The sequence below is a fragment of the Lissotriton vulgaris genome, chromosome 8, assembly GCF_964263255.1.
Source record: "Lissotriton vulgaris chromosome 8, aLisVul1.2, whole genome shotgun sequence".
Classification (NCBI taxonomy): domain Eukaryota; kingdom Metazoa; phylum Chordata; class Amphibia; order Caudata; family Salamandridae; genus Lissotriton; species Lissotriton vulgaris.
In genome coordinates, this window is record NC_141696.1 from 10,987,346 (window position 1) to 11,015,205 (window position 27,860).

Here is a 27,860-nt window from a genome sequence, read left to right on the forward strand (position 1 = left end):
TCACATAAAAACATTGAGAACATAGATGACTAACCCCCTATACTAGATGTACTGCTCAACAGTACGGATACACTGGTGTAACAGTGCAGAAATTCGGAATACTTGATATACTGCTAAACAGTACAGATACACTGCCTAAAAACAGTGCAGACCGGACTTGCGTACCCAAACCCGTCTAGATACGACCCAGCAATGGTACTCACCGGGAAGCACGGAAACAGAAGGCCTCGGAAAACTCGACTGGACTCGACTCGGAACTTCGGAAAACTTCGGAAAACTTCGGAAAACTGGTGGGCCTCTTCACACCTCGGACCTTGCTTCTTTCGGCTGGGCTCTGGTCGGGATCCTCCGCACTCCTCACCGCCTCGTCTGGGCACTGATCGCAGTCTTCGTCACCTCCGTGGGTCAGAGGGGGATGCAGGAAATCCTGCCAGTACACGTGTAGTCCGTCTAACTGATGGCAGGGGACACAGTATGCAACGCACCAACCGGCGCGTGAGGTGGGGGAGGGGTCCCTATTCGGGCGCCAAAATGACGTAAATAATTAATTTACTCTCTTAATTTCTATGCAGGTAAGTCCTTAATCAATAATAACTCAATCAGAAGGAAAGAAAACAGAGTCCGTGGTGTTAGAGTTTCTAAGGGTTTTATTCCTCATAAAGGAATCAGGATATCATGTTCTGACCACCACAGGGGTGTCAGAAGGGATAGAGCGCTGAAGTTTATTATCAATACATAGCTTATATACTTGATTTATACATAGAAATCAATGTAAGAGGCGTAACAGCTGAGAGAAGGCAAGATAACAGTATACACGTGGTACTAGTACATCATCAAGAGGCGTAAACTAGGCGTGAACTAGAGGTGTGTGCTAGAAACGTCACTGATAGGTGACGCAAGTGGGTGGCACCAAGGGGTGGTGCTAACAGAATGTTGCAATGTCAGCAGAAAATCGGAAGCTTGGATGCGCGCGCAGCTGCATGACGTGTGATTGACGGGGTGCAGGGGACTTGACATTTACACTGACGGAAAGAGACAGAAGTCTGGCATGTCAGATCAACTTGTACTTCTATCATATCTGATATCTGATGTTTAGGAACTATACTATCTGGGCGGAAAGGTCTCTAGGGCAGAAGCTATTCTATGCTAACTGTGGATGCGTGTATGAGCGCCTAAGTGTCTACATGTGAAGCGTGGGGGCACGGGGCCTTCCATGGAAGCATGGCAACGGAGGCTATGAATTACTTGCATTAAGACAGGTCGGCCCTTTTGGCTCTGCAGCTGGAGAGGATGTTTACAGGATCTAGTAGGCAGGAATGTATTCTCGGGGAGCGGAACAGATAACTCGAAGGTTATAGTCAGTCTTGGCAGAAAGCAGGCTTGAGCTGAGCGCGAGGGGCCGCGCTGAAAGTAGGACAGAGTTCACGAGTACAGAGGTAGCCTGGGCAAAGCCAGGAGCCACAAAAGAGGTTCAGATGGCAGGAATTCAGGGCCTACTCTGGCTAGAGCAGGAAAAATACGAAAAGTGTACTACAAAAAGACGGTGGCATAGCATACTTGGGAACGGACTATATAATCCATTCATGGTGGATCTGAAAGAGGACAAGTTAACGGTGGACGCAAATGTATTTGCGTCTTCATAGCTGGCACAGGAGGGAAGTTACATGCACTTTAAGCTGATACATGGAGTCGGTGGGGTACGCGCTAGGGAACACATCATGACCAAAATTTAATTTTCCTCAGTGGGACCCAGGAAGGGGGTGGGTACACCCCTCTCCTTTGATCCAGGCCGCCCTGGGACTGGGGCTGGTGGGCCCCAGAACCGGTTTGGCCGGATTATGCAAGGGGCAGCCTTGTGCTCCCCAGGCAGTGTCTGGTTTCTTTGAAACCTCCCTGCTACAATCCACTATCTCCTGTCTGGGGTGGTTTATCACCGCCCTGCGACAGGAAACTCTTTGTCCAGGCCACCATTTGCTGAGTTTCGGTCAGCAGCAGGAGGCCAGACCCGTGTCTGTGGCAGAAGCATCCATTTTGTGGATCTGAGGCTCTTTTAAAAATCAACCGCGTTTTAGCAAAAGTAACATGTCGTCCCCTCTAGAGGGGGGGAATGCTACCCCCGTCGCCAGGACTGGCGAGGGGGTAGTATTCCAATTCGTATGACACCTTACACGACATGTTTTGATAAAGCCAAACCAAAGTTGACATATAACCGCGAGGATTATAATGCACTTAATAGTATATGGTTTGGCATTATCCCGGAACAGCTAAGGGGATTGGTCCCGACAGCTGCAGACAGGCTCAGCTCATGCTAGAGCACCATCTCACATTAAACCACGCACTCTGCCTCCAGGATTGATAAGGCCTGCCATAGGAGTGACTCACAGGTTTATATGTGTCCAGTTAGGGTTAGATATAGGCATACTATATCTAAGCAAGGGGTGATTACACCACCTTGCCCCAGCTGAGTGATCATCCAGTTTTGTCAATTTTAGATAGCCAGCCAGGGGTGGCAAAAGATATGCTGCAGCCCCTGGTAGGCCTTGGATGCACCTATGCCCTGGGCACCTATAGTGCTCTGTACAGGGGCTGATAAGGTGACCCAAGCCAATCTAGTTATGCACCTAGGGTACATGGAATCCATTTTACAGAGAGAGCAGATAGCCTGGGGCCCTGATTAGCAGGGAACCAGGCCAACTAAGTCGAAAACCAGCTAAACACAAGGCAAAAAATCTGGGGTAACCATAGTCAGGTAGCCACCTTCCTACAGACTGGTACAGGTTTTCTGCTAGAGAGTCCAAATTCCTTTTTATCCTCAATTTTCTCTCTAACCAGATCCCCGACTTTTGGGATCCATGCAGGTCTTACCGTGACTACCTTGATTTCCTCAGTGGCGGTCTGCTTTAGATGGCAATTGCTTTGTTTTGTCCTGGATGCATTTAGATCCTGTAAAACAGCCAAACGATCATGGATATCAAATATTTTTTTATCTGCCACTGCTCCTTCACAATCAAGATCAGGTACCCACAATCGTGTCCCAAAGAGGACCTCATATGGAGTGACACCCCCTAGAGAGTTTCTTGGCTGGTTGTTTAATTTCCGCTGTAACCCCATAAAGGTGTGTGACCCAACTACCACCCTTGCCTAATACCCTAGCCAGAGGCGTAGCTAGAGCTTGTGGCTCCCGGGGCTATCCCTCAGATAGCCTCTCCTGGGAGGGGTGGTGGCTGGGGATAAAGGACAGCGACCACTTGAAAGAGGCCTGAGAGACATGTATTATCGCTGTTCATTGGCATCACCGACTTTGATTCATCAAAACTTGAATATATCATTGAAAAATGTTCTATCCAACTTGATTCCAGTGTATGTATTCTGTGGATGGGGCAGTAAGGTCCCTAAAATAGTGATCTGGATAAAAAGGGAATTAAATAGCTGAAATAAGATCATAAATTCAAAACTGCTTTGAATAGGGGCCATCAAAATAATTTTGGCCCAGGGCCCCCAAAATCCTTAAGACGTCTCTGCGTGTTGCAGAGCATGGGAGCATAGAGAAGGCTTGTTTCTGTCTTTTCTTTGTGTCCTTTATGCATGTCTCTCCCTGCCAGAATAATGCTGTATGTGGTGTGGAGGTGGCTGGAAGCAAAGAGTTTGTCTATAAATAATTATTGCTGTTTATAGCATTGCTTTGTTACCTCTGTGCTACAAAGAGGCCGTGTCATGCATGACAAGTACAACCAAACCTGGCATTTTGCCTCCGAGGTTATAGTTTCACTTTTCGCATTGTATTAGCTTAAAAGTCCCAGCATGCACAGTGGTGGTGCCGTTGTTAAATCATTCAGAAATGCCTATTTATGTCGTGCTGCGCCTTGGGCCTTCTCACAGTTTGGGAAACTCCATGTTCCTCATTTTATCAGAATCAGGTAATTAGACGCAGAGCTGGCATTTGGAGACAGGACTCCGGTAACGATTCCTCCTGCAATAAGGACAATAGGGCTCACTGTATATTATTGGGAGTGCGACCTCAAGTGCTAAACAGATTTCTGCAGGGTGCGCGCTTTCTTGCAATATGTAATAGTCAGTTCAGGAAATGTTTTCCCTACACGCTGCTGCGAGCCGGACTAGCCGTGTTGCTCAAAAAGGACCTCTAATTAAATTAAGAAAAGAAAGCCAATACAGCAATAAATGGAAAAACATTGTGACACGTTAAAAGCCTAGTGGGACACCCAAGGTGGTTGAGCGCATGCCCGATACAGTCAGGCTCATCCCAAAACGCAGAGAGAGGATAAAAAACATTGTAATGCGCTCCGTGTCACTGCTTCCCACGGGCCCTAATTCTGTTTGTAACCGCCCCCAGTAATCTGACAACATACACAACGTAGATGCCGTGGCAAGAATCATTTCCCCTTTTATTGTGTTCCACCTCGTCCTTGAGCAAAGTGCCAGTTAAAGCCGAATAAGAAGCCTGGCCCCTCATTCTAGAATAAGAGGATGGGTGTTGGCGCATTTTGGGGACATGGAAGATTGCTCACGCTGCTGTCTGTGACCGTGCACTTGCACTTCAAATGGGGCCTCGTGTGCGGCACTGGTGGCCCGTTGTGGCGGCCTTCATAATTTATTTGGGGACAATGACACTACTGTAATATCTGACAGTAGTGTCTGTGAGTGTCCCCAAACAAATGATAATGATCGTCGCAAAAGGCCACTAGTGCCGCGCGTTGCCGCCGCCCATTAAATAGTGCCACCTGGGGCCTACCGCCCCACCGCCCCCCCCCCCCCCCAGCTACGCCGCTGACCCTAGCTGTTAAGAAAGTTTGCAAATCTTTTGTAACAGTTCGAGCGTCAGCTGAGCACTGAAGCCATACCCATAGGAATCTCAAACATGAATCCACAGGGATGTACCATGTTACAACGCATACTATTACGACTACCTACCATTACAACGCAACTTTTACAACGCAAAAACTTTTACAACGCATGTATTTACAACGCATTTTTTTACAACGCAGGTACCTTTACAACGCATACCATTACAACGTAAGTATTGGTAAGTATATATTAATTTAATAAACGTAAATTAATTTAAAAAAAAATAATTTAATGTTATTTAATGTAATTTAATATCAATTAATTAATTTAATTTAATTTTAATTTTAATTTATTTTTACCCTGTACCCCTGTACCCCAAAAACTAAAAACGGACCCTGAACCCTAAAAATACCCCTTTACCCAAAAACTAAAAACTGACCCTGAACCCTAAAAATACCCCTTTACCCAAAAACTAAAAACTGACCCTGAACCCCAAAAATACCCCTTTACCCAAAAACTAAAAACTGACCCTGAACCCTAAAAATACCCCTTTACCCAAAAACTAAAAACTGACCCTGAACCCCAAAAATACCCCTTTACCCAAAAACTAAAAACTGACCCTGAACCCTAAAAATACCCCTTTACCCAAAAACTAAAAACTGACCCTGAACCCTAAAAATACCCCTTTACCCAAAAACTAAAAACTGACCCTGAACCCCAAAAATACCCCTTTACCCAAAAACTAAAAACTGACCCTGAACCCCAAAAATACCCCTTTACCCAAAAACTAAAAACTGACCCTGAACCCTAAAATACCCCTTTACCCAAAAACTAAAAACTGACCCTGAACCCCAAAAATACCCCTTTACCCAAAAACTAAAAACTGACCCTGAACCCTAAAAATACCCCTTTACCCAAAAACTAAAAACTGACCCTGAACCCTAAAAATACCCCTTTACCCAAAAACTAAAAACTGACCCTGACCCCCAAAAATACCCCTTTACCCAAAAACTAAAAACTGACCCTGAACCCTAAAAATACCCCTTTACCCAAAAACTAAAAACTGACCCTGAACCCTAAAAATACCCCTTTACCCAAAAACTAAAAACTGACCCTAAAAAAACCCCTTTACCCCAAACATATAACATTTAAAATATAATTATATACTTACCAATACTTGCGTTGTAAAGGTATGCGTTGTAAAGGTACCTGCGTTGTAAAAAAATGCGTTGTAAATACATGCGTTGTAAAAGTTTTTGCGTTGTAATGGTAGGTAGTCGTAAAAATTGCGTTGTAACGGGTGTATACCATCCACAGCAACCATGATATACCTGTAAGCCCCGTCCGTTTGTAAGGGGCCGCAGTGGTCCAAGTACACACATGCAAGAGGCTTGTCTGACTTTAGTAATGGCGTCTGTGCCGGGCATGCAACGATGGAGCCTTTCATCTGCTGGCAGATGTCGCATTTCAAGACTTAGGCCTAGCTGTAGGTAAATGTGATTTACCGATTCATAAATACTGAATTTTACCGATTCGGTATTCATAAATCGGTAAATCAAATGTAGGTAAAAATTTGGTCAAAAATACCGAATCGGTATGATTCAGTATTTACTGATTCGGTAATTACCGAATCGGTATTTGCCATTGATTCCTATGGGCCTTGAAGCCCATAGGAATCAATGGCAAATACCGATTTGGTAATTACTGAATCGGTAAAAATACCGAATTGCCAAGGGGGGCAGGGTGTCACTTTGACACCCTGTTGCACCCCTGTTTCTGGCTTGTGTGCCATGTGACACACATACATGCCCTTAGGGCATGTTTGTGTGCCACTTACATGCACAGATGTGCATGTACACTGGAATTCGTTATTTACCATGTAACAGTATTACGGTAAATTACGGTAAATTTACCAATTCGGTATTTTACAAAATCGGTAAATTTACCGAAATTGGTAAATATTCGATTCTGTCAAAATTAAAGCCCCTACATGTCATTCTCCAAATACCGGTCGGTAATGGCCGAAATCGGCCATTACCAACCGGTAATTGGCGACCTACATCAGGCCCATAGTCCTTAGTCCACTTAGTTAACCCTGGCCACCAATAGCGCTGTTTCAGTGAAGAAATAGTCACTGTAACACCTGTGTGTGCAGAGCCCAAACCCTCATGTGCAGCTAGTATTAAACCTTGCCTATAATCCATATTTGGTATTACTCCCTCACTCCAGGAATCTGAGCATATGGAATGTTTTGTGCATCTAACTTGTAGGAGTATTTGTGTGGAAATGTTTTAGATACTGCTGTGCTGCCTTTGCGTGAAGCGATGATAGCCATCATAATATCTCAGTCTATTTTTCAATGAGTCAGCGCAGCTAAGGAAGCCGTGCAAACAGCCCCCTTGTGGCTTCATCAGCCAATGAATTCCCTCCAACGTGAATGCCATCACGTTGATGACTCAGTGTATTCTATTCTACGCTCCCACATGCCACCTTCGATCGAACAGCCACGCCCTCGCCGCCGTCCCCCGGATCCGAAGAGCCACCACAGGAGGAAGGTCCTTCTCCTACCTGGCCGCCAAGACTTGGAACTCCCTCCCGACCCACCTCCGCCTGACCCAAGATCACCTCGCCTTCAGGAAGCAGCTCAAGACCTGGCTGTTCGAGCAGTAGCGGACCCCCCCCCCTCCCCGAGCGCCTTGAGACCCTCCGGGTGAGTAGCGCGCTTTATAAATGCTGTGATTGATTGATTTTTTTTCACTTGAGTCCTCTGTAGCTCGGCTTTCTACTCTGATATTTGTTCCCATAGCATTTTGTGCTTAATTTTGCCACCTTTTGAGTCCTTAAACCCGTTTTGTTCCCAATGCTGTAAGTACTCATTATACGAGTGTACACAGTAAAAGAAATCGCGCACGATTAGTGTGGGGAATTTGTGATCCATATTTACAAGTGCCAGTATTAGTGCTTTTAATTCTGCCTACTGAGCCGTGCAGTCTCCTTGAGATTGCGTTTTTGTGCAGCTAGGATGGAACTTGCCATCACGCATGCAACCTTTAACAATAGCACACAGCGAACAATATTGCTGCTTACTTCCTATGGCCAGTTGAGCAGATCCATCAGTATAAATAATACATTCATATTGTTCTAGAGGCAATATTTCATTTGGTAGAGGATATTCTTGTTAATCTTGTGTCTTTTAACTTGGATCAAATCTGTATTCAAAGTCTGTTGCAGTAAGAGAATTAGCCCATTGTATTCATCTTGGATGTAACGCTTTTTCATTTGGGATGCTGGCCTTTGTAACAGCTTCTAATGCCAGTACCGGAGTTACGACGATAATGTGCTTCCCCTGAGCCCGTGCTCTTTCTCTTGCTACAGCAGTCTGAATGGCTGTCAGTTTTTTTTGTTGAAGTGAAAAGAGTTTCTGCATTTGTGTACAGGTGTGATTTGTAAGCGATTGGTACAGTTTCTCCGTCATTAAAGGTCAAATAAGTGTATCGGCATTGACCTGTGATTATTCGGATTAGTGGCGTATGCTTATACATGTTTGGAAGCAATTGTGTCTTCCTGGAGTAAACAAGGAATATTAGTATGTTCTTGTGTACAATCTTTGGCTGAAAAGTCAGGTTTTATTAAGTTGTAGAAAGGTTTTACCCTTTGTGAGTAATCTAAAATGTATGTCCTGCCGAAATTTAGGAATCCAAGTATTGATTGTAAATTTTTTCATAATTTTGGAGTCTGGAGCTGCGCACACTTTTCTAAAAGTTAGCTGCCAAACTTTTGCCTTCACTTGACAGCTCATATCCCAAATATAGGACATTGAGATGGCTATTTTTGATTTTTTAAAGTTGAATTTGTAGCCCTCTGTGGCAAACCCCATAATAATGTGCTTACTATGGTGAAGTGCTTATCCTGGTCAAGTTCCTCTATAAGTCGTCGTCTGTCAGATATGTATCATTCATATAGGACAACGCTTCTTCATCAAATATTTAAGTAACTCGGTTGCTCTTGCTGAAAATCCACAGGGGCTATTCTTCTACCCTTGGGCTAGTCGACAAATATGTAATTGGGACCCTAACGCACTGGTTGCGGTCAGATACCTCCTTTCAGGCGTTATATTTTGGCAAAAAAATCAATTAGAGATATCAAGTGTGGATATGTATTTTTTGCGCATAATGTTATTCATTAATGCAACACTATGTGCATTTTAGACAGCAAATGTGTTTGTGCATGAGTTTAAATCTTTGTAATCTAAAACTAGATGATGTTATCGAGTTAAGAGACGGGAAATAAAGGATTGTTCATTTGAGAGGTTCATTTTTCAGTGACCACTGGTATTCAAGTTGATCTAAGAAGTCCCTGACCTGTTTTTTAGCTTCTTGCTTCATAGGATATTGCCTCTGAGCAGTAGGTGAAACTTTTAATGTGGTAGGTTTTATACAATCCTAGAGCTTGAGCTACTGCCCACTCCTGTGCATATGTATGTTTAAGGTAATCGGGAACATGGTTGGAAAATGCAGGAAAAAATATACTCTCTCCCCTGGGGCACTCCATTACGAATGCAGGCGGCCAATCTTGTTCTGCTAACAGGATGTCATAATCAGATGATAAGTTCTTCCAAAGAGAGCTTTTACTTTCCTGGGCTTGTCCCACTCCAACCGGAGTGTTATTTTGTATAACTTATGTGGGACGCTCACCCTGGTGTCTGGTGTTTCCACTGTGATGTAATGGTGACAACTCCGCTGTCACCAGAAATTCCCTTCAGGTTTAGGCAAGCTATTGTTACTTCTGCTACACTGTCTAGCATTGTCTGAGCCCATTCCCCATTCAGACGTTGTGTCCTCAGAATTCATGGCATGTCTGATTTTCAGACCAGCAACTTTCTTTTCATTTAATTGAGGTTTTGGATTTTGTTTATCTCATTTTTTGGAAGTAAAGTCTTGAGCGCACTGCTTGTCTCTGGACTGTGTGCTCTCTTCTCTATTTTCTGACCGTCCTCCTCTGTCGGAGCTTATCTTTGAGCCTTGAAAGGAATGAGAATCAGTATCCTGATACCTGCCAGGTTTCCTAATATTAGCCCTATTCCTAAGGTTGCACCTCTTTTCAGAGGCTCCTTGTGGAGGAGACTTACCTCGGGACTGAGATCTCTTGTCCTTAGAGTTTTCTTTTTTGTTATCCCACTTCTTTTTAGAAGAAGTAGATGTCTGCTTAGAAGTGTCCTTCTCAGGACTGCCCTGTAGTTGAGGTTTTAAAACTTTTCCCCCCAAACTATCCCTGCCTAACTCTGTAAATTAAGTTTCAATTATTTTGGGCAGTTCATTCTTCTGTTCTAATGGAGAAAACTCCCATAGGCATTGGCGGATTGCCCCGGAGCTTGCCTCCCCTTTAAAGTTAGCTAGAATTATGGCTGATACCTGGTCGTAGTTATTTAATAACTTCATCCCTAAGTTTAGGGCAGGTTCTGCTCCATACTCATTTTGTATTTGTCTTAATACTTCTGGTATTACTGCTAATGAAGGAATACCATGAGTTCTGGTATATATGGCAGCAAAGACTGTACCCCAAGAGGTGCAATCCTCTAACTGTGGTGTAATCCCCATGAGCAAGCAGATTGTTAACATTCTGTGTTTTTCAAATGGTGCTGTATTTGGGAATATTGCTTCTAACTGGGTTATTTTCTGAGCTACCCAGAAAGGCATTTACGCTTTTTGGGCACTTTGCCCATTACCGCATGTATTGTTTGTGGAGTAATTATAGTACCTCTGCTCTGTGTAGGAGCTACATTTGGTGTAATTACTGTTGGTTGGACTTTGAGTGTCCTCAAGACGAAATGTGTCATATTTCTGTAGAGTTTTATCAACGCTTTGTGTTGAACAAGTACTTCAATACCTGGCATTGTGTCAATGTCTGGGTGGGGTGCATCAGTCGCTAATATCGGCCATGTTGCTCCTGGTCTTCCTAAAGGACCAAGCCTTGCTCTTGTTCTTGTGTGGGGTAGGGCAGAATCTCAATCTCCTCAAACAGAGTGTAGACCCCTGGAACTTCTTTATGTTTATAATATTGAAAAGTTTTTGTTACGGCATTCGCTGCTGGGAATGTAATCCATGAGTAGAATACCTCTGCTTTGAATTATTCGTGTGCCTCTATCATGAATATTACTACACCTCGTCTAGGTGCTAACCCATTTTTGAGTAGCCTAACCGTCAGAGTATGTCTTACATTGGGTACAATCTGCATTACATCATCATCTTCCTCACCTTCTGAGTGATTATGTACCTGGTTTATAGGGTTTAAGGCTCCTTCTTCATTAGCCATTGTGTATGGAACACAGACTATTTGTCCAATGAAATTATGAAAAAGGTTTTATGCACAATTTTGGGAAAATTGTCCTTCAATCTTGATTAACCAACAGCCAATAAATAGGATATCTCACCTACTCAGCTGTGGCAGAGTGATGTAAATGAAGTTATGAGACTAATAAAAGAATATAAGGCATTTATTATGCACTACAGAGAATAGCTGGTGATCCCATCAGTAAGCAGGGAGCTAACTGACTAGGAAGAACACAGTAGAAAATGACATCAGGAAAATGGAATGTCAGACTTAAAGGGATACAGCAGAACATAAGTGCAGAGAATACAACATATCCTCTTCCCTTCATATGGAAGAAGCAAAGAAAAAAAAAACAAAATACAAGCACATGCTCTTCGCTACAGAGAGAGAGACCTTATTTGCAAACAAAATCATGTAAGTAACCTGGAGGTCTTCTCACTCTCTGAGCTCTACCAACACTAATTTCCTTAGAAGGAACACCACGGCCGCACTCAGCCTTTTTGTACAGTGCCACACGCCTCAAGTTCCAACTTTCACCGTTGAATAGAGTTATGAACCTTTTGTGAACAGACTTGACTTTGAATGGTCCCCTGAACTTTGTCAACCCAACCCCAACTCGACCAGGCTTGACCTTCACCCAATCATTCACCGCAATCTTACAACTCCCATCCGGTTCACCCACAGCGCCAGGATTGTCAGGACCAACATTTATCAACTCTTTCATCCAGGCAGCAACCAGCTTGGTGCCAGCTGAACGCCCCCTCATGATGCTGAAAGGAACCATTCCAGTCACACCATTCTCAGTGGTTCTGTAGGCCCAAACCAGGTCGTTCACCAATTCTCTCACATCTGTCCTGGACGAAATTGCCATCTGAATTGCACCTTTAACCATCCGGTTCGCCCTCTCGACTATTCCATTCCCCTGGGGATTGTAAAGTGAAGTCCTAGAATGTGCAATTCCGCACCTTTTCAAGAAATTAGCCATCTCTAGGGAAGTCAACTGGGTCCCATTGTCGGTGATAATCCTAGTTGGAAAACCTTCCTCCCTAAAAATGTCACCCAACACAGTAATAGTGTTGCTGGTAGTGATCTCCCTCATGAATTTAACCACTAACCACTTTGAGGAAATGTCAACTACCACCAACCCAAACCTCATATCTTGGCTCAGCTGGTGGAACGGGCCAATGAAATCAAGGCATATAGTGTGCCATGGACACCCCGGGTCACCTATTGAGCCACAACCAGTATGACTACCAACTTTAAGCCTCTTCTCACTCTCCAAGCAGTCTGTACATTTTTCCACCCACTGAGAGATTTCTAAGTCCATACCGGGCCACCAAAAATTCTCCCTAACTCTCCTCTTGGGGAGGGACTGGCCCAGATGGCCTTCGTGGGCTAGTTTAAATAAAGTAAACCTCACATCTTGTGGAGGAATAAACTTATCTTCCATTAAAATTAAGAAGCCATCTTTGTCCAAGACAGATAGCTGTTCAAGGACTTTCAAATATGGGCGAAGTGCTGGGGATAGGCAACTCTCTCTTCTTGGACCTTTTACAATCAAGTCCTTGACTTCTCTCAACACCGCATCCTTAGCCATGGAGGTATTCCACAGACTCTTGCCAATCGCCCCGGCACAGATATCCACAACCTCATCCACAGCAGCCACAGACCCTTCGGAATTGGATGATTCAACTCCCACCTTGTCCACTATCTCCCAAGGTAGTGGAAGTCTAGAGAGTCCATCGGCTTGGCAATTCCTCCACCCTGGGATGTACTCAACGGTATACAGATACTCTTGAATCCTAGCAGCGAATCTAGCTAACCTCGCAGAACCCTTGCCGGCCCCACCAGGTGACAGGATTTTAACTAAGGGTTTGTGGTCTGTCAACAGCGTAAACTTGAACCCCCACAAATACATCCTGTAATACTCGCAACCCCACGCTGCGGCTAAAGCCTCCCGCTCGATTATAGAGTAATTCCTCTCAGCCGTTGTGAGCGTCCTTGAAGCAAAAGCCACAGTCTTGGTCCCAGACTCATGTACTTGAGCCAATACCGCACCAACACCCACAGCACTGGCATCCACAGTCAAGACTGACCTACGGTTGGTATCAAATGGTGTCAAGATGCCCGCATCACAAATTTCATCTTTGATTTTTTTAAAACATTCTTCTTGCTCCACACCCCACACAAACTTGCATCCTTTCCTCAACAACACCTTAATTCTTTCCGTCTTCTCTGCAAAATCCCTTACAAATTTAGCATAGTACTCGATGAGGCCGAGAAACGACCTCAACTGATCTTTGTCGCTCGGAGCTGGTGCATTCCTGATAGAGTCTAATAAATCTCGCTTGGGTTTCACACCATCGACAGATAGGGTATATCCAAGGTATTCAACTTCCTCCACTGCAAATTTACATTTCTCTTTTTTAAGAGTTAATCCAGCTTGTTCCATCCTTTCCAAAACAGTTTTTAAAATCAGATTGTGTTCCTCTACAGTTTCACCAAATATTAGAACATCGTCTTGGAAATAGACTACGTTGTTCACTCCCTTCAGTACAGCCCCCATCATTCTTTGAAACACCCCGGCTGCAGAGGCAAGTCCGAAAGGCATACGTGTGAATTGATAAATCCCCTCAGTTGTTATAAAAGCTGTCAACGCTTTGGAGTCTTGGTGTAACTTTATTTGATGATAAGCGCTGCGGAGATCCAGCTTGGAGAAGTACCTCCCCCCTTTTAGTGACAGAACTAACTCGTTGATGTTTGGTAAGGGGAAGTTATCTACTACGATGTTCTGGTTCAGGGTGCGAAGGTCCACACAAAAACGAAATTTTCCGTCAGATTTGGTTGTGATAACTACGGGAGAAATCCAGGGTGATGTTTCTATTTGTTCTATCACTCCCTGATCCAACATTTCTTTCAACATCTTCTTCACTTCCTCACGTGCAATAAATGGAACCTTCCTCACCCTGTGTTGCATAGGCATGGCATCGTCACGCAATACAATCTTATGCACATAACCTCTCAACTCTCCAATGTGCTCATCAAACAAACCATTCATCCCTTCAACAATTGAATCCGTGGTTATGCTATCCACAACCATCACCTGCTGTGCTGCCCTGGGATTAATGATTATACCAAGGTCATACTGTTGCCCCCATCCCAAAATCGCTGGGCCTGATCTGGCTACATACACCTTCCCTTTAACGGAACGATCCTTAAATGATATCACACATACCATGAACCCAATTACATCTATGCTCTCACCTTGGTAGCCACAAGGACTAATATCGCTAGGCAATAATTGCACATCTTTCCAATTTTCTAAGTACATATCCTTGGGGATGATAGTCCACAATGACCCTGGATCAACCATCAGCTGGGTCTCTACTTCATCAATAAGAAATTGAGCTTTGGGCCTGAACCTTCTACCAGGCTCACCTTCACTGACACCATCCTCACCCAAACACAATATTTTGTTGGCACCCTCAATACCAACAATGTCTCTCACTATTTCCCTGTTTTCCACAACAGCTACTTTATCTGCATTTCCTCCCCTACACATCTTGGAGAAATGTCCCTTCCTCCCACACTTTCTACAGACCTTATCAATAGCAAAGCATCTCCTAAAATCTGAATTATGAAAAGTGCTCCCGCACCTACTGCGCATCCTTCCTTGAAATCTATTCCTGTCACTTCCTGAAAATCCATTGTTGAATTTCTTCGGACCTCTTTCACTCAAATCTACGCCTTTCCTGTTCACAGCAGCAACTTCATCTTGTTCAACACAAGAAACCCCATTCCCATGTACATTTTCCTTTCCACAATCTCTCTTTTCCATCTCTCTCATACATGCATTCGATTCTTCAACTACTTTCGCTATATCAATGGCCATTTGTAATGTAGGACTTTTTGCAGCCCACAGTTTTTCCTGCATCTTTTTATTGCGACATTGTACTATCAGCTGGCCTCGTATCATTTCGTCTCTTATCTCTCCGAAACTACATTTAATGGACAGTTCTCGTAACCTAGCTACGAATTGGTCTACTGATTCCTCACTCCTTTGGGGTTGAGTGTAAAATTTATGTCTGGCCATAACAATATTTACTTCCTTTGCATACTGCTTCTTCATGCGAGCTTTTGCTTCAGTATATACATTGGTTATAGCTCTCCCATCTTGATTCAATCCTACCGGAAGATATTTAAAGGAACGTTGGCCTTCTTTACCTAGAGCGCTTAACAAAAGGGCTTTTTTTCTAGTTGCGCTAAAATCCTTTCCATCAAGTGCTTCTATATAGTTCTCGAAAATGTCTATCCATTCATCCCACTCGATGGGTGGATCTCCAGTTGTTTGTAGGAACATGGGAGGTACAATAACATTAAGATTTTCCATCTTATTCACAGAAAAAAAAAATAGTATAGCTTGTATGCACTGTCTCTTTGTATGTGGATACTAATTTATTTGAGAACTCTTCACAATGTCCTAATCATTCACATCAAAAAAAATATTGTGCTTCTTTGCAGTATAATACAATAAATAATGTTCAAAATGTGAAAGTTAGTTGTCTAGTTGCACCAGGTATTTCTTACTATCGAGTGGCACACAATAGTGCTTAGCGTGTGAGAAGCTTACCGTGTCTGTCTTTCATCTAAGGAAATTACTTGTGCAAAACTGCTGCTCTGCAACTGCTCCTTTCACTTGCGCCTCTCTTTTTTTTTTTAAATATTAGATTAGCACGCAACAAGGCAGTATTTCTTTTAATGCTCGGTATTCTTTTCGATGCGCGATGTCTCTTTCCACACGCGTTGCTGTTTGAATTGCCGGAGCGCGTTACTGGGGTTGCTTGGTAACGCGAGTAAAACAAAGATGGCGTTCGCGTAACGTCATTACCTCATTTCCGCTGCCTCATGTCCGCCTGACGCTGCCTGACGCTCACTCGTCTTCCTGAATGGCATTGTTTACCTTCGAGTGGTCGACTCCGTTCGGGCAGAGGAGGACGTTCGAGTGAGTCTTCCTCTATTCCCTTAAACAGCTCGCGCAGAGTTTCAAAAGATGCGTGCCAATTTTGAAAGATGCAACAAGTTAATTAATCTTGACTTTTGAATAAAAAGTGCGTGTTAAGCAACAGGAGTCCAAAAACGATTTGAAGAACACAATCAACTGGTTGTTCCGAAGTGTGAATATAATCACCAAATTAATCATTCACTCATAGGTCTTTCAATTAAAAGAGGTATGATAGCAAAAGTCTGTCAAACTCACCGCTTGTTTGGATAGGGTGATGACTTCATTTAGTTTTCTTCAGTTCAGTTGAATTTTTGCTGTAATTCTTTGGTTCAGACACTGAGGTTGGAGTTTTAGTAGTTGCACTTTACTTGGGGTACGGTAGTTACCTGGTGATTTCCTTCTCTTGAGAATTTCTTTAAGTAAAAGGTTTCTTCTTCAAGTAGGCTTTTAATTTCTTTAAGTAAAAGGTTTCTTCTTCAAGTAGGCTTTTCTTTTAAATATATAATCCACAGAAAAAAAATTGTTCGCGTGGTTCTTTCTCACCAGTAGAGTTTCCCTCCCTCTGTAGTTGTTTAGCTCACTCTGCTCATCGTCGCCATGTGATGTAAATGAAGTTATGAGACTAATAAAAGAATATAAGGCATTTATTATGCACTACAGAGAATAGCTGGTGATCCCATCAGTAAGCAGGGAGCTAACTGACTAGGAAGAACACAGTAGAAAATGACATCAGGAAAATGGAATGTCAGACTTAAAGGGATACAGCAGAACATAAGTGCAGAGAATACAACACAGAGCTTTAGAGCCCACCTACTCCAGACGTCTCTGGTTTTGTAGGTAGGGTTCTCTGAGAATAAGCACGACTGAGCTACTCGGATTCTACTGTTAAATAAGTACTAAACCAAATGGTTAGGTGCCATGTAGTGTAGTTCCTATAGTACCCTTCATGCAGGAACTTCGCTGTTTACAATAACACATACTGTGGGTCTGGTGGCAGACTGACTCTGTACACCCCAGCCGAATATGTTAGCCTATGTTTTGCATTAGCTAGCTCAAAGTGCCACTCGAATCTCCTATTATCAGAATGATTCATTTTCTGGCAAACTCAGAACACAACAAACAGTGAAACCTCAGACTCGTGGAAACAATATACTACTTTTCACCCAGTCACTCGTGCTTGCTTGTTTTTATCTCAGTGATACACAGAAGAAACAGTTGATCATGTTTGCAATAAGAATATATTTTACAGTTGTTCTTCTCATGTAAAATAAGCGCATTGCTACAACTCATAAACAGTAGGAGAGATATAGAACCAGCAGTACAGTGAATAAAAAGGAATTGTATTGTTCTACCATTTTGCAATAGTCATGACCATATACATGAATATAAAATGCATTTATAAAATAAAGTGCGAACTCCTAAGATGCCTGTCTAGATGTACCTAATTGTACCTAGCATGTGAGTAGGTGCAGAACTGACAGCAAGAGGTGCTCTATTTATACAGTCCATGTGTGTGTGTTCCCCATTGTTCAGTATGAGGATGGCGTTGGGGATTAAACCTTGTGCATCGATGGGAGAGGTGAAGTGTACCTCCTGGAGAGTGTACTCATAAATTATTCATATGTGCTAAGGATGACGTCTTTGCAATATCGATTGGGAAAAACCCACCCTCGGCATGGAACTAGGTGAAAGGTTTATCCATAAAAGGCTGCAGTCCTTATGTCCCTATAAGTCATGCTGTCCTTATTTGAGTTATGTGACTATAAGGCCCGTTCATATGAAATAATGGGGAGATGATGTAGGGAAAGTGTACGATGTTCCCTGAACCTAATTAGGGCACTGATATGGAATAGAACAATATCAAGGAATCAAACAAGATCTCGGGGCTATAAATCTGAAATATGGCCTTCTGTATCCAGCTACACTCAAAATCCTACTTGACCAGAAAAGTAACTTTTTTGACACCCCAGACGAAGCATGGGAATGGCTTGAACATACCTTCCCCGACCTACCCATAAACCTAGCTCTTCGACAAAATGAAGAATCACAGAACAGACAAAGACAACCACTACACCGGTGCCTGAAAACAAAAAGACAGGAAGAGACCTTGACTCTGACACCCGAATACGTGCTGGAAGGACAACTGGCAATAATATCTGCAGCCACATTCAGAGAAACAAGAGCACTTATGGATGATGAATCATCCACAGGTGACACAATGAAATTGAAAGCAGACAATAGCCAACCACTCTTTTCATCTATATCTTCAGAGACGATAACTGAACTGCTTAACTGAGGACCCGGAAAATGTGAACCTTTATCTCCCCGGCAGCCACCTCAAGAATCCATACTTAGGGGGCTTGGAGGCGGGCTGCTACCCACGATAAATGCAGGCCAATATGATGCCACCTGGCTTCGTTCAAGGCAGAGGTGAGAGACACATGAGCTGCCCTATTGAGCGCCACAACCCAGCGAGACAAACAGTGGCCCACCAAGGACTGAGGTAAGACTGTCGTTAAAGTAGAATATAGGAGTCCTCAAAAAAAGGAGGTCTAAAGCGGTCCCTCATAAGGGAGCTGAAGTTTGTGGTCCAGAGACTTGGATACTGGTATTTGGCGAGGACTGGGCGTGTTCCCGGGGCGTGAGCTTGCACCTTCAATGGGAGATCAATTGGGACATTTTGAGGGTCCCACATGCCACAAACACACCATGACCCCTATTGCAATACCAAACCTTGGAAATATAGAGTTGTTAATAAAGTTTGGTCTAACAAAGTTCCGAAGTTGGACCGAGTATTGGGTTGTTTTACAGTGATGCTGACGGGCCCCAGATATTTTAAATTCAGATTCGACTTGTTATTAATGCTTCACAACAACGTCACACATGGAATCGACACAATACTATAACTGTCCCACTTGGAATATACGGGGAATGGGATCGCCACACAAAAGGTACAGAATACACGCACAGTTAACCAGGCGTAAAGCACAAATAGTACTATTACGAGAAATACATTTAACAGCATCACAGCCCACTAAGCTGCAAAACAAATAGAGAGGCCAACTACATAGCACAACCTATTCCGCTTTTGCTTGGGGAACGGCAGTGTGGATACGATAAGGAGTTCCATTTGTAGTACATTAGAGGCGAATAGATAAAGAGGGCAGATATGTCCTACTTTGGTGTATCCTAGTTGTCAGTCCCATAGTACTAGGGAGTCTATACGCCCCTAATTCATAACAAGAACCTTTTTATGCCCAGGTGAGTGCCGCACTGGCTGACTGGACTGAACTCCCCTGGATATTAGAAGGTGACTATAATGCAGTCCTAGACACCGTCCTGGACCGATCCCATCCTCCCTAATCAGAGCTCACACAACTTGTCTATCTAAGTTGTTGCAGATGTGGGCACAAGAGTGATCCCTCAGAAAAATATGGTGCATCCATAAGAAAGGGGTGCAGACATACTCTTATTATTCACCTACACACTTGGAACCTTGCTATAAAACTTCATTATAAAACTTCATTTTGCCTGGCCCCAAGATGGCTGTCCCCCGACTCTCGAGGATTATTTATTATCTTCTAAAAGGGAATCCACAAAGATCATGCTGCACCTCTGCAAGGGTTAGCTGGCTCATATGACCCACGTTCTTTTGCCCAGCAACACGCTCCTCCTACACAGAGCCCCATGCTCTCAGCTCATGCCTTATGCCAAGATGGCCACTGCTCTTCAACCGGTCCCGTCCAACATGGATGTCTAGGGCTCGTAAAGCCCCGGGGCCCCCATGTTACAGAGCGAGACCCCTCACATTGGCCTACAGATTGCCTGGGATGTGAAATAGAGCGCACAAGTCCCTAACGGATCTGCGCCCCTCCATTTCGATTCTGCCTGGCAGCAAGATGGCAGATCCCTGACTTTCAGGGATCTACTTTTTAACCAAACCCTGAACTTTTAACTAAAGCCTGAACTTATAACGACACTGCAAAGTTGACAGTGAGCTGCTGTCTAAAGGACCCAACATTCCTCCGTCCAGCACCTCCCTACTATCTACAAAGCACCTCTCCTACTTTGAGCCCCTTTCACTCAGCAGACTCTACCTGGCCTCAAGATAGCAGACCCCCGACTCGTGAGAGACCGCACTTAAGATATATATAGGACCTCTAATCTCTAACTACTGATGCAAAGATCACCTAACAAAGGGCTCCCTATGGCCTCCCTTCATAACCTAAGAAGTCTCTGAATTCAGCGCCTAGTCCTATGCGGAGCCCCTCACCCTCATTTAACTTCGCCTGACCTTAGGCATCACCCATCACTACAGCAGTTTCTTGCCTCTACGCAACCTCCCTTGCTCCAGCATACAACTTACTTCGCCTGTTCAACGATTGCCTCCCATGTCACCACAGTGATCACCCCCTGACCTTCACCGGTAGGTTAGTAAGGGAACACTCTCCTTTTCGCCCGCCACAAACTTAGACGCCCTTCCGCATTCCACCCCCAGCTGCTGCGCCCAACCTCTTCTAACGACCTTGACCCCCTCTCTGATTCACAGCCCCTCCACAAATTTGCATAATGGCTCCTGACTCGTCATCCCACTCCACACAACCCCCATTGACACACCTCAAACCTCACAGCGCGAACACATTCATAATTAGCTTCCCCCAACCTCTCCCCTAAAGCGAGACGAAATTTCAAGCAGAAACTGTTGAGACAACACAAAGAAACTCTATTTACGGACACATATCACTGCCCCTCCAAAGGACAGATTAATATGGACTTGATCTTTCACACAAAAAGACCAGAGGGATGGAATACAACTCCACATCTCCAAAACCACTACTGCCTCACATAGCTGCAAACTTACTTCTTTGCTCCCTAACCATTCGTCAAGGGGTGGGAGCACGTCTATGACCATCTACACTAACAGCACTGTCCTGATTCAGGCAAACAACGAGAATTTAGAGGCTTTCGACTCCCTCTTCCCTACACACCGCTCTTCTTTTCCGGCATCCCTAGTTCCTTCTCAGCCCATCACCCACCCACAGATAACCGTCCCCACCAGTGTTTTCAAACTGTCCCAGCCTTGTCCCACTCCTCCTCTTCCCAACACCTCAGAGACACCCCCCACTCCAGCGCCTCCACAGAGAATGTCTGCCAACTCTCAAAGGGACGACAAACACGCCCTCCTAATTTGACCCACCCTTCGTCCCCCAATAACACTGCAACTCACCCAGACCCTAGAAAGTCAATTTCACGCCATAGCTCAAAGCACCCTCCTCCTGGGGTACAAAAAGGAAACAACATGCTCTACACCAATAGCAGTAGACATCTCAGCATAAACACGACTGTCACTACACTGATCGACCTGCCCCTTGATGACCTCACCCCTGCACACAACACCATGGCTCAGCATCTCGCTTCACTAGAAAACTAGTTAAAAACCATTTCCTGGGGTCTGAACGAAGTCCTCACCAATCTCGACAAGGCCCAAAGACCCAAATAATACCCCACCAGGTCTCTTCCATCCAACTCCCTCCACCACCAGTGCAACATTAGGCCAGCTGCTTTCCTCGTGACACAGGTACAAAGACCCCCTAGAATAGAGAAGGAGGACCTGTCAAAAAATAACCTAAGAAACACAGCCCGCAGCACTAGAGCTCAGATTCATTCAAATACTGACATTGAGCCCGTCTCCTCTAGACCTACGAGGACCGAAGCCACGATGTCTGACAAAGAAGCAGACGATCTATCCTCCTTGTACGACACCCCCCCTTTGATTACCCTAAATCTAAGATCCAAGTGATCACGGGTCTCGGAAGAGACCTTCCGTGCACTAAACTCCCCAGACCGCCTTTCCTCACCTCCCTTCCCAGAGCTCCTAAGGAAATGATCCCTAGCACGAAAGAGCTTTCCACCAACCCTCTCAATCCCCTATACCTATTCCCGTGAGTTTCTCTGACCCGTCACACCTATACACCGGCAAACCGGAATACCTGGCGGCCAAACTCAAAAATGCCGGTCAGGCCAGGAACCTCAGAAGCTCTAACTCCCTCCTTCTCATCATGCCAAAAACTCAAAAAATAAAAACTGCGACTCGTTCCTTCGCCGGAAGCGCACTTAAAATCTGGAACTCCATTCCCCCTAGATCAGAACCATCCCCTCCTTTGTAAAATTCAAAAGCCAATTCAAAATCCTGTTCCTCAATCGTGCCCCAGGGAGTCGATAGGAGCTCTCAGAGTGTGGTAGCAGACTCTTAATTTCCATTCAATCACCATGTCAGTGAGACTATGAAATAGATGTTCCTTTGACTACAAAGCTGACCCCTCAACATCGACATGCATTACTTTGTCACTTTCTCTTGTCTACTTTGTTATCTTTGCAATGTACCCTCTGTAAAGTGCTCTGATACCCTCGGGTCAGGCTAGCGCTATATAAAAATACTAAAATAAATACAAATAAATAAATAAAACATAAGATATTTACACTAGGTTTGATCATATATTTTGCAGTGCATCACTCTTAACATAAGCCACACATTCTGCCTATGTAGGTAAAACAATATTAGATCATAGCGCACTAGAGATTACAATCACGTGGGGACGCCTCCCCTCTCTGGTCCCCACATGGAGATTGGACCCTCGCCACTTGAAAGATGGGGTGTTTAAGGAAGCACTAGCTTCTACCATTACAAACTACTTTACTGAAAACACCGGAATGGCCTTGTCAGTTGAGATAGAATGGGAAGCATTTAAGGTGGTGTGATGTACCTCCGCTATCAATACCTTTACAGGAGCCTATCAACAGATCAATATGGAACTAAAACAGGTCGAAGATAAATTGGGCACACTGGAGACCAGGGCAGTCATAGATCCTGCTGCGAAACCAGAACTCCCAGAGGCCTGCATACAATACACGGAACTATTGGACCAATTACGTACCAATAAATATCGTTCCTATAGGCATACAGTACACACTGAAGCGGATAGACCGAGCACACAGCTAGCGTGCATCCTTAGAAATGCTTCCCCTCCTACACCAATATTTGAAATCATAACAACACGCCAGAGCAACCACACAAACAGACATCAATAAGGCCTTTTACAACCATTGCAAAACATATAAAACCGCCCCACAAGGAGTAGACCCACAAGAACTCAACTCCTTCCTGGGTGCAGTGGAACTACTTCAAATAAATGAAGAGTCCCGGAAAATATTAGCTAACCCCATTACATCAGCTGAAATAAATGCAGCAATCAAAGGTCTCCCTAAAAATAAGACCCCAGGACTAGACGGCCTGCCAGCAGAATTCAATGCCACTTACATATAACAACTGACCCCCAACTCAAGAAATTGTACAGTGAAGCATACAAGACTGGCACTTTACCTCCTTCCACAGCACAAGCTCTGATAGCCTCACTTCCCAAACCTGGATAGACCGTACTAAATTAACCGCATACCACCCACTCTCCTTGTTGAACACAGAATTCAAGTTTCTAAGCAAATTTCTTTTTTTTATTCGGGCTTGCCCTGGAACCTATTACACTCAATCATACTCACGCGCGCTATCACTTTATGCAGACGACATTATACTTTACACCAGAAGGCTGAAGCATATGTTAGACAGTGCAGGACAAATCTTTACACAATTTGAGTCCATTGCAGGTTTGGCCATAAATTACGAAAAATCTTATGCATTCCCCTTTGGCAACGACACCTGTGAGAAGTTAGACTGGCATATGATGACCACTAGTTCTAGTGGGCGCCTTGCACCAGTCTAAGCGACCCTTATTGATGGTGGGTGTGAAGTCAACCTTATAGAAAGCTATCCTAGTGGTAGCATGAACCAGCAGTCAATAGGCTAAGACTTCAGTAGGCGAGTTAAGCAAGTTGTTTTACTATATATAATCCCTTGAGTACCAAATGAAAGGACACCACACAAGGTATATATCAAATATATATGTATTTAATCAAAACACAACCCCTCTGCACTCTTTATGAGGTCAGAGGTAAAAATACAATGCAAGTCACAGAGTTAATACACAATAAGTTGCACAATATACGTTATGCCCTAGGGGCCTCACTAACCATATACTAAGAAAGTGGTATAAGTACCACATGAGAGTTAGAAAGCAGGTCTAGGGCCTTTAGAATCGCTAAGGCTACACTAAACAACCATTGGTTAGGAAGTAGGAGACCCACGGGAGCCGCGTGCAGTGTCTAAACTCAGGCGCAGGTTCCCATTGACTTTCTATGGAGTTCGTAAAAGCTACAAAGTTACAGATTAAGAATACTTCCGGATGGACTTGGATGGAACCCTTTTTAAACTAGGACACTTCGAGAGTCAAGACCCATGGGAGCACCGGAGTACTCGTGTTACCTCACCCAGGAAAGCCGGGTGCATAGGTGTCTATTCTATGGAGAGCTGCGAAGAAGTGCTGCAGGCGACCAGAGTAAAAGTGTCTGGGTGGGTCCAAGGGTGGATCGGAGATGTGAAGAACCTGAAAGCAGAGGGGATAGAGTCTGGGTCACTAGCCAGTGACCAGGAAGGAACCAGGAAGGAACCAGGCGATGTCGGGTGCTTTAAGGTGAAGATGGTGAGTTTGTCTCTTCAGCCACGAGGTCCAGGAGGCATCGACGATGACCAGGAGCTGGATTCGAGCTGTCCCATGATCGATCTAGATGACTGCAGCATCGGTATCTGGATTGGACCCAACAAGCCTTGGTAACCACAACCCACACAGGATGTCGGTTCTGTTGCAGACGAGCAAAATCTGCAATGCTTCTCCTTTTGAGGGAAGCTGGAGCAAGCCTGGTGCAACCAGAAAAGCAAAGTAAATTTAAGATGGCATCTTCAGGGGGCTCACTACCCAACGGTCAAGGAACCAGGAAGACACATCACGCACAAATGTGAAGGCGGGGCCCATGGGACACTCACAGAAGGTGGGGGCCTGGGCTTTGGTGCAAATGATGCTCGGGGGTGGGGATTCTCGTACCCCTATGCACAACTTACTGCGGTTTCAGGAAAGGAGTGCAGTTAGCAAAATGCAGGAAGTTCAAGATGTCCAGTCCCACGTCTCTAGTATCCGCCACATGTCTCAGCTTTGCTGTGGATGTAGGTTGGGGTCAGAGAAGTCTGGAAGTCCAGTTTTTGAGTCGCAGAGTCTTCGGGTTCGGACGGGAGCCTTGAAACTGCAGACCGGCGAAGTTGCTGTTGGTGCCTATTTGCACAGGGTGGTCACTCCTTGACCACAAGGGAGAGGTCTTCCGTCTTCCCGTCAGAATGGAACGCCGAAGGTCCAAGATATGTCTTACAAAGATTCGTCCAGGATAATCTAAAGTCCTGGGGACACAGCTCCTATACTTATACTAAGGATGTGGGCTGGACTACCTGACTAGGTCCCTCCTGTGGGTGGATCTGAGAAGGGGGTGGTTACACCCCTTTCCCTTTGTCCAGTTTCGTGCCAGAGCTGGGGCTGGAGTGCACCAGCAACTGGTTTGAACCGGGCTATGCATGGAGCACCTTGTGTGCCCCAGGCAGTGTCTAGATGCATTCACTGAATGCAGCCCTCCCTGCCCCAATACACAAAACCCCTTTCTGGGGAGGTGCTGGCACTTCCCTGGACAGGAAACCTATTGTCCAGGCAGCCCTTGCTGGAGTTTCCCCCAGCAACAGGAGGTCAGACTCTTGTCTGTGGCAGCAGCATCCATCTTGTGATGCTGAGGCTCTGTTTCACTTTAACTGGGTAAACCAGTAAACTACATGTCTTTTCCCATTGGAAGGGTGGAACGCTACTCCCACCGCCAGAACTGGTGGGGGGAGTAGTATTCCAAAGTGTTTGACACCTTACACGACATGTTTTGATAAAGCCAAACCAAAGTTAGCATTATCCGCGAGGATTATAATGCACTTAAGAGTATATGGTATGGCTATATCATAGAACAGATATAAGGAGATGGTTCCAAAAGCTTCAGAGGGGCTCAGCTCATGCTAGGGCACCCTCTCACATAAAACCAAGCACTCTGCCTCCAGGATTGTCGTGGCCTACCATAGGAATGACTTATAGGTGTATATATGTCTATATGTAAAGGTAGATATAGGTATACTATATCTAAGTAAGGGGTGATTACACCACCGTACCCAGGCTGTGTGAATAGACCTGTGGTGTCAGTTTAGATGGCCATCCAGGGGTGACATAATACATGCTGCAGCCACTGGTAGGCCTTGGATGCACCTATGCCCTGGGTACCTATGTTACACTATACAGGTGCTCACAAGGGTGACCCAGTATCCAATCTGGTATGTACCTAAAGTACATGGTATCAATTTAGAGAGAGAACAGCTGGGCTGTGGACCTGATTAGCAGGCCCACAGCCGCATAAAAGTAGAAAAAACAGAAAATCACAGCAAAAAGTAGGGGTGACCATAGGAAGCAGACCCTACTCTCCTACACAGCCGATAACCATACTATCCCTTTTGGAAACTGAGACATAACAATAGCCCACACTACTTTTAGATATTTGGGGATACAGATATACAGGAAACAACAAGACCTTATTGAAGGGAAACTGCACAAAGCAATAGGCTCATTGAGGGCCCAAATCACATTTTGGACGCCCCTGCCCCTTTCACTTGCCAGAAGACTAGCAATATGAAAAATGGTAATGCTCCCATCCCTACTATACTTTTTTACGAACTTGCCAGTAGTGTTCCCCAACAGTATTTTCAAAACATTGAACTTGTTACTCATTAGTTTAATATGGGGCACCCGTCACCGTCGTTTAAGCTTAGTGAAACTGCAACTCCCATCAGATGCTGGGGGGATGGGCGCTCCAGATTTCTATGCATATTACCTAGCAGCACAACTGCAATGGCTCTCATATGGGATAACAGGTCGAAATTTACAGGAAATAGCCTACACACATCAGATGCTCACACAGGGTAGCTTACATAGATTATTATGCCCCACCAGTACGGTTCTGCCTTCGGCTCAAACGCTGCTTAAGACTGCAATTATATACTGGAAACAAGCATTAAAATATACTATAAACACCTCAGCATTCTCCTGACATACCATTACTGGGCATCCCTACTAATATGGGAACTCGAACCAACCCTCAGTCAGAGCCCTGGACACAAGCCCGGGTTCACATAGTAGGACGCCTCTTCGGCAGGGGGGGGAGCGGCAGCCACACACATAGCTCAAGAGCGAGCGGGGGTCACAGGAGCGCTGCTTTTAACCCACGCAAGCCTGGGAGGCTATATCAAGAGAAGCTGGGACTCCAAGGATCGAAACCCAATACAAATGAACTGCTTCATTTACTGTACCTCACGGGAACGGGGGGCCATGTCTCACGCTGGATTTATTGAGGGATACACACTCACCAACCGCACCCGTTGATTCTGATACAAACCTAAGGGGAGCAGGATATCAGCAGAGCACTCCTAGACAGACCACTCCTAGACAGACCACTCCTAGACAGACCACTCCTAAACAGACCACTACTAGACAGACCACTCCTAGACAGACCACTCCTAGACAGACCACTCCTAGACAGACTACTCCTAGACAGACCACTCCTAGACAGACCACTCCTAGACAGACCACTACTAGACAGACCACTCCTAGACAAAGAGCGGAAAACAAATTTGGAATATCCCGAAAGACGCGCTTTAAATGTATTCAAAATATGCTAAGTCAAAGGGCATATGTAACACCCCACAAAGGAT